This window comes from Silene latifolia, chromosome X (assembly GCF_048544455.1).
Source record: "Silene latifolia isolate original U9 population chromosome X, ASM4854445v1, whole genome shotgun sequence".
Lineage (NCBI taxonomy): Eukaryota > Viridiplantae > Streptophyta > Magnoliopsida > Caryophyllales > Caryophyllaceae > Silene > Silene latifolia.
Window position 1 is genome coordinate 328,000,682 of NC_133537.1, and position 12,571 is coordinate 328,013,252.

General features: G+C 37.8%; 1 non-coding gene across 1 annotated transcript; it reads left to right on the forward strand.

Moving 5' to 3' along the window:
- The first annotated feature begins 10,990 nt into the window (after window positions 1-10,990).
- Window positions 10,991-11,097, forward strand: LOC141625529 (small nucleolar RNA R71). Its single transcript, XR_012535303.1, has one exon. It is a non-coding gene; the product is annotated as a small nucleolar RNA R71 (small nucleolar RNA).
- Window positions 11,098-12,571: the final 1,474 nt, after the last annotated feature.

A 12,571-nucleotide genomic window follows, 5' to 3' on the forward strand; every position in this document is an offset into this window, starting at 1 on the left:
ACATGTCAAATTCATTTTTTTTTTTGACAACAATGATAACGGCTACTTAATGCTGCTGCCAGCTTGAATTCTTGTACGAGTATTTTTTTTTTTTTAGATCATCCATGTGTAATTGCAAGTGTACAAGTGTATACTGGAGAAATATGACCATACATCGGATGTACTATCTCAGACCTCATTAGTTTTTGAGCTTATGTGTATTTTTTCTGAGCTTTATAAAGTTTATAAGTTACATTTTAATTTTTTGCCGTCAAAACTCAAATTTAACTGAGTTTATATATAATGTTTTTGAGTTATATTGTAATTTTTTGAGCTTAATGTCTAATTGAATGAACTCAGAAACTTTATAGTAAAACTCAGAAACTTTAAAATAAAACTCGAAAACTTTATTGTAATGCTCAAAAACTAAGCAATTGATGGTAATACATCGGATGTATAATCCACTTACTGGTGTATACTGCCACCTTTTGCCAGCTTGCTTGTACTTCTTCCTTTTTAACAACTTCTTATGCAAAATCATGTTACCGTCTGCATGTGGTAAATTATAGATACATAAATTAGCGGATTTAGGCCCTGTTCTTTTTGGCTTATTTTCAGCTTACTTCAGTTCAGCTCAGCTCTATTCAATTCAGTTCAGTTCAGCTCAGTTCAGTTCAGTTCAGTTCAGTTCATCTCTATTCAGTTCAGTTCAGCTCAGCTCAACTCCATTCAATTCAGCTCAGCTCAGCTCACCTCCATTCAGTTCAGCTCAGTTCAGTTCAGCTCCACTAAATTCAGGCCATTTCAATTTTGCACATCTTAAACTTAATAGTTTTTATTAATATTTTTAATATTATTTATTTATTTATTTTTTATTATTATTATAATTATAATTATTTTATTATTATTATTATTATTATCATTAATTTATTATTAATTAATGATCCTCATTATTGTTATCATTTTGAATATTATAGTTATTAAAATCAATAATATTCACATTAATAAAATTAATAATATTACTAATATTATTAATAATGTGAGTACGAATATGAATATTAATTATTAATAATATTATTAATAACATTGTTAATTTTAATATTACTATTATTAATACCTAATTGTTTTTTCATATACGAACTTTAATCTTTCACATAGACTTTTTCATAAACGTTCTAGTTTGTACCCTTTTCACCTAAAACTGAACCAAATGGACTCTTGAATCAATATTTTTCCCTAAAACTTAATTTAATTGCTCTAATGATTTAAAACTTATAAGAAAGATTCTAATTTATCAAATAGTAATAAATTAATTTACTTGTTTATCAATTATTAATATTATTTGTTGAGTTTTAATTAATCAATCAAATTTTATTTGTTGGTTAAAGATGAAATTAGGGCCGCCTGTCGATTTTTATTTATCTAATTAATAAAATTAGGATTGTTGTTACTTCGTGGTGGCTACCTAATCACTCAAATCAGGATGATATATGGCTAGACTTTGAACAACATTCTAGCAAATCGGTGCTCTATTATTCACTACTACAAAAATGATCAAAGAGAACGGTTGGTAACCGTTCTTTTACGTAGTTTGGACCGTCCTGTGGCCAACCGTTCTCTTTGATTTAAGAGAACGGTTGAAATGAAGTCAACCCGGTCTCTTTGTAACAACAATCAGAATGGTTGCCTTTTAGAACCGTTCTCTTTGATATATCAAAGAGAACGGTTGCATATAAGAACCAGTCTCTTTGATAAGGCAGTTCTTTTTGTTAGAGTTTTAGATTTTTTGGCGCCTTAGTTCTACCTTTTCAAAGAGAACAGTTGTGATGGTACTAACCGTTCTCTTTCATCCTGTTATTTTAAAAAAAAATATATATATTACTATTTTTATCGTAACCCTACACGATTGAATCGTATAGCTCATAAGATTAAACCTGTTACAATTCAGAAACTCCAGCAATTTTTACACAAAAAAAACCTTCCGGTTTAATTTGAACCATTAGGACAAATTCTATTAAAACAAAATACAAAATCGTATCATGTTGTTAAGAGCCTACAAATATCGAAGATACACTACCATGTGCAGAACATAAATAAAAATCCTTCAATCCTCATCGCTTAGTCGCATCATCGTGTAAATAAATTGAACTTCAAAAAATTGTAATCATCATCTGCATAAAAATGAAGCTGGCGTCAGTTTCTATAGCAGGACTATCGTGAATATTTGATACCGGGTACATAATTATGATTGATAAATGGCAAGTATGATTTACTATTTTTTCTCCTTCATGTACTCTTTAGCGGCTCTTAAACACATAGAACACACCAATATATGGCATATAATTATGATAAATATGCTCTTTAAAACTCAAATGTATTAGTAGTTCTAAATTAGTCAAAACTAAACCGCATATGATCGATATACCGACAAAAGCACACGCACATGTAAAACAATGAGCACATAAGCTGGCAATTTTTTTCTTCACATACAAACTACCCCTAGCATTTATCATTTAATCGAAATCCATATCCTCTAGCCCCACAATCTACCCACAACATAAAGAGGAAGGAAAAAAAAAGTTGAAGAACAGAAAATCGTTACCAATCAAATCTAGCAAATGACATAAAGGAAAGCATGAAAAAAAAACAGCAAAAATCGTCTGAACTTGGAATTCACCACAGCCTTGTTTTCTGCTCATGTTCCAGAATATAAAGATTATCATCTTGTTTTCTCATTTTCAAGAACGACACTAAAAGAGTCAGTAGTGGAAGTAGTGGAAAATGTTACCTGAGACAAAATATGGATTGATGCACCAGAAAGCATGGTTGATCGCCTGATCCAAAACACATAAACAAGAAAAAAAATCAGGGTATGTTAAGCCAAATGCCTTTGTTGTAGAACCTTGGTAACCTCCTCGGCAGCCATAGAACCTTGTCTTCTTCATAAAAGCATTCTTGGCCAGTTGGTTTTAAGACTACAAGAAAAGTAAACTACAATAGACATATTTAATAGAGTGAACTTGAGATATCTACCTGGGTAATATAATTGTAATAATTGGCATGTGGATTATAAACGTCTTGCGCTGCAACCGACTCTTGACCTATCTGACCTTTGATGCTGGGAGTAGCACACTGAGCAGATGATGTGGAGTCCAAATGAGTCCCATTTTCACGAGCAGCCTATATACAAATAAAGTCAGATAATGCTTTATATCAAGGAAGAAGCGTTAAAGTGATTTGCAATCTCCTAAATGAGGCATCCACCAAGTAATACAGCAGTACACTACTACAAAAAAGGTCAAGGAAACCGGTTAAAAAAGCTATAAAAAACCAGTTTATAACCACCTACTGGTACTATATCTGGAATGAAGGGAACAGGTGTACATTAACAACATTATTCTATCCGATAATGAGAATTTGGTCGAGAGTTGAATAAGTGAAATAAAGAAGTGTACACAGTTCAATTTTCAGTTTGATTTAGTCCATCAGGATTTCATATCTTAATCGATACCAAAGAAGTGTACAAGTTTTAAGCAAATGCAAACACAATTTCTTATCCGCAGTTGAAAATGGAAATCAAGATTTTGGATTTATAAGAACTAAAATCAAAGTATTTGAGATCAAGGCCATCTCCTTTAGAGGTTACCACAGGAACTTTACTTACAACATCAATAAATTAACAAGCATTAAGCACATAATGATCAGATATCGTCATTTGCTCTAGCTCTAAAATTAAAGACATAGACTCTGACATACAATACGCCATCATCCCTCCCTCACATGGTATCGTCTTCGCCCTCCTTAACTGAGACTAATAACACAGTCACAATGAAACCCAAGTACACTTTTGGAATCAAGAAAGTCTCATATTAGGAACATTTTCAATTCCGTTACCAAGAGATTAATCATTGTTGCCAGCATGAAAACATTAACTTGATTATATTATTAAGCACATGACTGTCAGATATCGTCACATGCTAAATCAAAGACGGCGTAAGTAAATGATTTAAATCCAAAACCCTTGTAATGTTCGACCCTGATTATCAAGTCTAACCATTTAAAGTCTGATACTTCAAACACAACAACAATAAAGCTATATGCCTAGCTAAGAACAATAACAATCCTACAACAACCTAATTAAGAATAGATCGAACAACCAATAAACTCTAAAATATTAAAACGAAATTGATGAAAAATGAGTACCTATTTTCGAGGAACTGGATGGAAGCTAGGAGGGGCAAGGCGATAGTTTTGAAGTTGAAAAAAATCCCCCTATGTACCTAATCAAACTAAGAAACTGGTTTTAAATACAACACGGATATGAATAATGATGAAATTAAGCAAACGGGTGAGAAAAGGTGCATACCAACTACATGACTACTCCACTGAGAAGGATTCAATACCCAATCCGATCTAGCAATTAGAAAGCCACATTTGGAGTACCATTGAAACTTTCTAGGTTTGATCAACCTGAAATGAAAAGTCAAGAAGAAGATAATGCATTATCAATGGAGGATACATCATCATTTACCTAGTGTAGAGAAAATAACGAGAAACCAGAATGAATTAGAGTAAAATTGAAATAGAAACTAGAATAGAAGAAAAAGAGAAGGACCAAAGGAGAAAGGAGGAAATCAAAATCGGCATCAATGTCATTGCTGAAGCCAGTCTCTACTCCACAGTAACAAGACTTCGCTTTATTATTTACCTAAAGGATAATGAGGATAAAGTCGTGAAAAATCGTCAAAGTAACAGTTAAAATGTCAGCGTTTTAACGGAAAGTAACATGGCAACGGTCTAGAATTATGTCATATAATGTAGCATGGACAATTTATGCCACAGTCAGGCAGGAGGAAGACCTGTGCAAAATGAAAAAGAAATCCAAATATCTGAAAAAATATGAATGGACTTGGTTGCTGGTTCACTCAACCTCCGTGATACTCGAACCATTTCAAGCGTATTCTATCATGGCGGTTAATTAAAATCTACAGCGTGTCACATATCTTTGTGGTGTATTCTTTATGAGTTTGGTAACCTTAGTATGCAAGTATCCTACCAGTATTTTCTTAACAGTCAGAGAATCATGCCAAAACACAGGACCATTGAATGAATCAACATGTTTACACGTTTAACTCGTGCAACTCTCAAAAGAATTTCGTACTACAATCCTGTACATTGATCTTAGCTCAAGGTAGTTAATATGACAGTTTAAGTATAATGATTACACGTTTAACTTGGTGCCAGAATGAATTAGAGTAAAATTAAATATGGTATGAACTATGAAGACTTAAACCAGAATGAATTAAAGTAAAATTTAGGCTCTTTCACCCAAAGGCATCCTCCTCCACAAAACTGATAGATCCGTTTTCGAGCCTTTGAAGCGGTTTTGAATGAAATCGTCTCATTTTAGCCTAAATTCGTATACGGTTGCTGAAATTTCGAAACGAAGGCATGATTGTGCTCCTAGCATGGTCAATTACACATTCTTAAAGCTAATTTCGCAAGATAAACTCGTTTGATTTGTTTTCCCCAAATTTTCGAATAATTGGGCACATGTAAACCCTAATTTCTACTCAAAATTAAGTCACAAATGCGATATTAATCAAAAGACAAGATGAATACCTAGATTAGTCATGATTAGGGATGAGTCTTGATCGAATTGATGAAGGCTTTGAGGAGTTTTCTTCGAATTGATGTAAAAGAGACAAAAGAATGTCAAAGGAAGAGATGAGTCGCCGACAAACGCTCGTCGTGTGTTGCGGTTGTCGCATCCATTGTCGTTGTGGCTATCCTGCGTCGTGGTTGCGTTGGAACCAAAATGATAGAGGCAGAAGGACGGTGGATAAGGGTGGTGAAATAGGGTGGTAGGCGAGTTTTTAGGGATTTAATAGCTAATGGCCAACAACATCCATCTACTATGCGATGAGTTGGAATGAAGTATAAACGGCGGTTTTTAGCGATTTAATAGAGAACGGTCAAGGATAAGGACCAAGCTATTTGTTTTATCAAGGAGAACGGTTCTGGATATATAATCGGTCTCTTTTATATTTTAAGACGGTTGGTCAAACCTAACCGTTCTCTTTGTTAATCTACGAGAACGGTTTGAACAAACAACCATTCTCTATTGAAATCCTATATGCCCGTCAAACTTAAAATAACAAAGATACCGGTTCCGCTATCAACCGTTCTTGAAGGGGCGTTCTCTTTGCCTTAAATTGTAGTAGTGTAGCTGCTACTTGACTTCTATAATCTCGTGGATTTTGTCTTTTGGGCTTTGAATTGCGCACCAAGCTCGTTCCTTAAGCGAATACTTCACGTCAAATGCAATGCAGGGGGACGGATTTAGCTCGATTTCCGCTGGATTCTTCACATTTTTGCAATAATGTACAAAAATGCGGAAGTAGACGGGAATAGGGAGAAATGTAGCATAAACTACATGAATGAGCTCTGAAATACGTGTAAAATGGGATGTAAAACATCATATGAAAGACACGCATCAAAATTCCCCAAACCAAACCCTTGCTTGTCCCCAAGCAAGAACTAGACTCGATCTAATGACCTAATGGAACGAGTTCAATCTCAGAGCGAATTACAACATGTAAAGCCTAAACCAATTTAATGCAATAACTAACAATCAATTAGTAATGCGAATCATGCAAACGAGTTATGGAGTCGTTAAAAACTGCTGAACCGTCAACTATAGAGACTTATCAAATTGGACTCTCACGGGTCGCTCATATCACTCAAATAAGCACAGGTGAATAATGTAAAGATAGAAAGAATTCATTTGTAGTGACACTCACCTAACTACGACCTATAAGAACATGCCTGCAATCTAATATGAAAGTAATCTCTACAACCGTACATATGCATTCCAACCAACAAATGACCATGACACATGCCGAGGTATATATGGGATATGTGAGGTATGGGTAAGAAGAGGCAAAACATTTATGGAAAAGTGGAGGTACAGGTGATCAAGCTAGTACCAAACGGAACCATATGGCAACATCCAACTTCTTGCTCAAAAACAAATGAAACGGTGCTATAGCAAGCACAAATCTCACAATCTCCAGGTATAAAAGTAATCAACTAACTCCCCATAAGATATGAATAATACATGGGAGTAAAAATCGCCATAAGATAAAGCTTGAATTATGCGAAATTGATTCTTTCTTTTCTCACGAACCTCAGTCGATCGACCTACGATGCCAGTCGATCGACTGCTTCAACAGTACAGAACCTCTTTTTCCCTTTTGAATCATTTTTTCTTTTCTTTTTTTTTTCTTTTTCAGTTCTTTTTTTTTTTTCTTTCCTTTCTTTTCATTCTCCCAACAACATCTCAAATAAGAGCAAATGCTACCAAAAACGAAGTAACAATCCCAAGAACACGGACTACTAGCTTGACAAAGGACAGGCTAAATGTAGGATGTAGTAATGGGACAAAAAGGCTATTTTTGGCAGTGTGGAGTTCATGGGTAAAATGAATAAAGGGAACCCTCTACCACATGTGTCAACAAACCACAAACCGAATGCATACAGGTATTAAGCAGATTAAGTTCATATTTATGCACATTTACGTAACATGTCTCATAAGGAGTACTACTCACATTCCTAAATAAACGGGTCATAGATGTCACCAGTTATAGGCTATAAATCTCAGAAATATGATGTAGTTTGCCAATTTTCAAAGTCAAGTCTCAAGTTCAGCAAATAATTAACGGAAACTCGTAGATATGCACTTATGTGATTCTACTAATAACATGTCAATCTAGCAAGGCTTAGGCAAAAAACAGATGCAAATGCAATATCATCCTTGAAATACTACCGTTCCGACTCGACCTATATGCTAAAATAAACATGCATTTTATTTGAAATTTTTTGAAATTTTTCAATTTTTTTGGATTTTTGAATTTTTGGTATACAAATATAAAATGAAATAAACAATGCAAAACATAATGTAAACGTGAATGCAAGCAAATGATATGCGACGCAAAACCCTTCCCCAAACCAAATCGTACAATGTCCCCATTGTGCAAAATCATGTAAAGAAGAAAAGAGAGACGGGAATTTGCGAGAAAATTAACAAATAAATATGACATGAAGTGGAAATCGGGAACTCACAAGACTTTGAGCGCAGCAAAGGAAACCTCCCCAAACCAGCGTGAGCTAGGGGGTTTCAGTAGCCAGCAGTGCTACCAAAAAGTACCTGAAAAGACCAACAAAACCACGCATAAAATCGAGAAAGCAATGATGAAGCGGTATTATGTACAAAATTGAGAAAAATACGAGAAATAAATAAAATGACGGAAGATAAAGTGGAGTAGAAAAGTCCCTCAATTCCGCAAATCGACCAAACACAGGAGGGGAGAGGTCGTGAACAGGTACAGCAGTGCAGGTCGGTCGATCGACCACATCACTCAGTCGATCGACCGAGGTGAAAGGAACAGTAGCTCCTGGAAATTGCAGACCAGTCGATCGACTATATAGCCCAGTCGATCCACTGAAAATATTGCTGTACAAAACCCAAAATAAAGTCTAAAGCGTATAAAATCCTAAGCAAGCAAAATAAAATGCGAAGTTTCGCGCACACAAAAACAATAAAAAGTGTCTAACAAAAGCAAATAAAAATGTTTGGAAAACATGTGATCAACTAGTAGTTGATCAAGAACGGCCACGGAATGGCCCACTTCGTCGGCTTCTGGCTACTCGAGGTAGCCTCAACGGTGCTTATCTTCTCAGCTGCACCCTTCTTAGCTTCCACGTCCGTATGGCTCAACGGATCAACACTTTCATCATCTTCCCAGCCAATGACCTCTTCAGACTCGTCAGAATCCAAATCGGACTTTCTTGCCTTGACCGGCTCGTCATCAACTTCCTCATCAGTGGCATAGCTAAGGCAACCAAGACCTCCTCATGAAATGATTGGCTTCTTTGCAGCTAGAGTAACTTGCAGCTCTTCCTTCCCCAAACCAGCTCCTGCAATATCAGAAATAGACAAATCTTCCTCCAATTTGCTCCCAATCTGGGGCGGAGGGGTTACAACAGGAATAGGGGTAGGCATATCGGAAGCACAAAGTACGATTTCTTGTCGAAACCGTATTACAAGTCACAGCCACATGGGGTCCTTCTTCTTAGCAAAGTTGGGCAAAGACAATGGAATGCTTGCCAACTTTGAAGGTCAAGGTTCCTAGACCTACATCTATGATCGCACCAGCGGTGTGCGAGAAATGGCCTACCCAAAATAATGGGAATATGGGCATCCTCGGGCATGTCAAGTACAACGAAGTCGACGGGGAAGAAAAACTTCCCTATTTGGACAGGAATGTCCTCTAAGACTCTATTGGTGGACCGCAGATCGGTCACCATCAGATCTTGTCATGTCGTCACCGTGAACCTAGTCAATTTGAGCTTCCTAGCAAGACTCAAGGGCATGACACTTATACTAGCTCCTAAGCCACATAATGCCTTCTCAATAGAGAAGGTACCTATATTGCGAAGGAAGAAAAGCTACCCGGGTCCTCTAGCTTATGGGGTGCGGTGTGAGACAAATAAGAGCATGACTCTTTGGTTAATGCGACAATATGCACATTTTCAAGTGACTTTTTCTTAGACAAGAGTTGTTTCATGAATTTAGTATAGGCAGGCACTTGATTAACTAACTCAAGAAAAGGCACTTGTACATTCAAGCTACGAATAACTTTTTCAAATTTATTGAAAGATACCTGTTCCTTTGTCGGCACTAGTCTCTCCGGATATGGGGCTGTAAGAAGTAGCTTAGCCCTCTCCTCTAAATCACGCATGCCGGTATCCGTGGACTTAGGCTGGAAGTCCACTACTTTCTCCTTGTTGAAACTTGAACCCTCTTCAGACCGTCTAAAATGTGAACCATTGATTGACATTGGGTCGTATTTGAGCCGGGATCGACCCATCAAAGACTCGGGTCTTTCCCCAATATTTTCGGGATGTCGTGCCTCGAAACAAATGATCCCTCAAGTTGTCGGGCATCGGAGGACGAAAAATCTCACTATCAGCAGCGATCTCAATCGATCGACCAGTGATGTCAGTCGATCGACTGAGATGAACAGACTTAAGCTTCAGAACCGCACTTCGGATCGATCGACGGGTATATCAGTCGATCGACTGATATACCTGGTAGACGCCTTTTTCTTTCCTTTGCTCGTCCCAGGTTTGTTTTGACTCGGTTTTGCCTCATCTTTCCCATACCTCACCATAGCAGGTCCCTCCAGGGTGGACCCACTCCTCAAAGTTATGGCATTTAGGGTCTCTTTCTGGTCAGTTTGAGTCGGTAAGTGTCCCGGAGCTCGAGTGGTACTCTTGCTAGCCAATTGAGCGATTTGGCTCTCTAGCATCTTCATCCCGGCCTCTCTAGCTTGGGACTCCTTCATAAATAAGTTCTTCAACTCAGTGAACTCGGAATTTTGGGATTGTTGCTGCTGCGGCACATAGGGAGGTTTTTGATATGGTTGTTTGTGTGGGGGCACATAAGCTTGCTGCTGCTGCTGTTGTGGAGGTTGAGTCGAATTCAGGACATTATGGCTACTCCACCTCAAGTTGGGGTGGACATTCGGCTCATAATACGTGTTTGTCTGCCTATAGTGTTGAAAGGCAGCACAAGACTCAAAGGGGGCAGAACAATTCTCCGAGGCATGCCCTCGGCTCCACATCTTCTACGAGCACGAAAGGACCGTCTCAAAGGAAAGCGTTAACATGGTACATCCCTCCTTTAGAAGCTCCTCCTAACTCATATTTGTCAAACCTTGCAGTGAGAGCTTCTAGTCGCAACAGAGGAAGATTCAGCAGCTCTCCTCTGGTTTCCTCTCGAATTCCCATATTCAGCCTTATGAGTGGCCAAATCATCGATGATCTTCCACCCCTTAGTCTCTCCCATGTTCTCAAAGAAATCGGCCATTGGCTGCAAAGATCCAAAATAGCCCTCTGATCGTCATACATCCCATTATAGAACTGATTGCAAAGACTCCATTTTTCGAACCCATGGTGCGGTATGGTTCGTACCAGTTTCTTGAAACGGACCCATGCTTCATGAAAGTTCTCATCAGGCCCCTGTTTAAACCTCGTGATCTGAGCTCTAATGGCATTAGTCTTCGAGGCAGAGAAGTACTTTTTGTAGAATGCCAAGGCCAAAGAATTCCATTCGGTGATCCCATGAGCGGCTCGGTCTAGATCTCTATACCACTCCCTTGCAGCATCACGAAGGGAGAAAATGAACATGGTCTCCTTGATCTGGTCTTAGGTCACACCGGCCATGGGGGTATAGAGCGAAGCAATAATCAATAAAAATCTCCATATGTTTGGTCGCATCTTCATTTTAGGCTCCCGAACCGGTTTCTCTCAACCAGGTTAATATAGGAAGGCTTTGGCTCGAATTTTCTCGCCTCCCCAGGTAGTTCGAATCCTTTGTAGAGATTCGCACTGTCGGCTCCGAGTGACTAGCAATGGTTGCTTCTTCACCATGACTGGAATTTCGGAGAAGTGACTGTCTCACCAAGAAATTGAAGCAGGAGATGTAGGTGGATCTTCCTCGAACAGAGCATTCTCGTAGTAGCTTGACAGAGTACTCAGCTCTTCTTCTGTCGGTAATACCCTTTGTGATCGTCTCAACTCGCGCAAGGATTTCTCGATCTCAGGATTTAATGGTACTAGTTCACCACCCTGTGACCTGCGCATAAGAAGAAACTACAAAAAGAATAAAAGAAAAGTTTAAGGAACGGAAGTCCCTTAAACTAAAGAAAGACTAAATAAAAACAACTAAAAATTAGAACAATTGCCTCCCCGGCAACGGCGCCAAAATTTGATACCCGTCGTGAGGTGTCAAAAATAAATTTATAATCTCCAACTACAACTATAGCTAGCGGCAGTCGGGTCGAACCACAGAGAGGCAGACGTAATTTCTAGTTGTTTAAATTCGGTCTAAGGTAAAAATAAGGTGGGGGTTTGATTAGGTTTGGTCTATAGCTAATAACAATAAAAGAAATGTAAACTAATGAAATATATAAAATCAAATATAAAAAGAGGTACTAGGATGGTCGGTTCGTTATAGTTTCGGCGGCAGCATACTAAACAGGTCTAAATCAAACACATGAGGCGGGAAATAAAGAGGTCCTCTCGGTCCACTCTTAACAAATAGCATCTTTCGATCTCGCTATAGGTCCCTAATATCACTAATATTAACTTTCGTCCTGAAAAGTGACTAACGGTCTAAACTTTACCTATCTTTCGATCTCAGCATAGTTTAGTCATTTTAATTGGTGATCTAACAACTGTCCCTATCTCTCGATCTAATGGCTCAGTCATATCTTAAGCATTCAACTAATCGTGTGCACTCGATTCGTCGAATAAAGAATTAAAACAATTAAAACGAAAATAAAACCTCACGTGGTCAGTCGATCGACCAGGCATGGCGGTCGATCGACTGACACGCGATTCAGTCCGTGTTCATTATATTGCCGCCTACACTACAAATCCCCTACATCCTAGCACGAATAAATTAGCTACTCATACTGAAATTAAAGGCAATAATAATATTAAGGATTAAAGCTACGGAATTCAT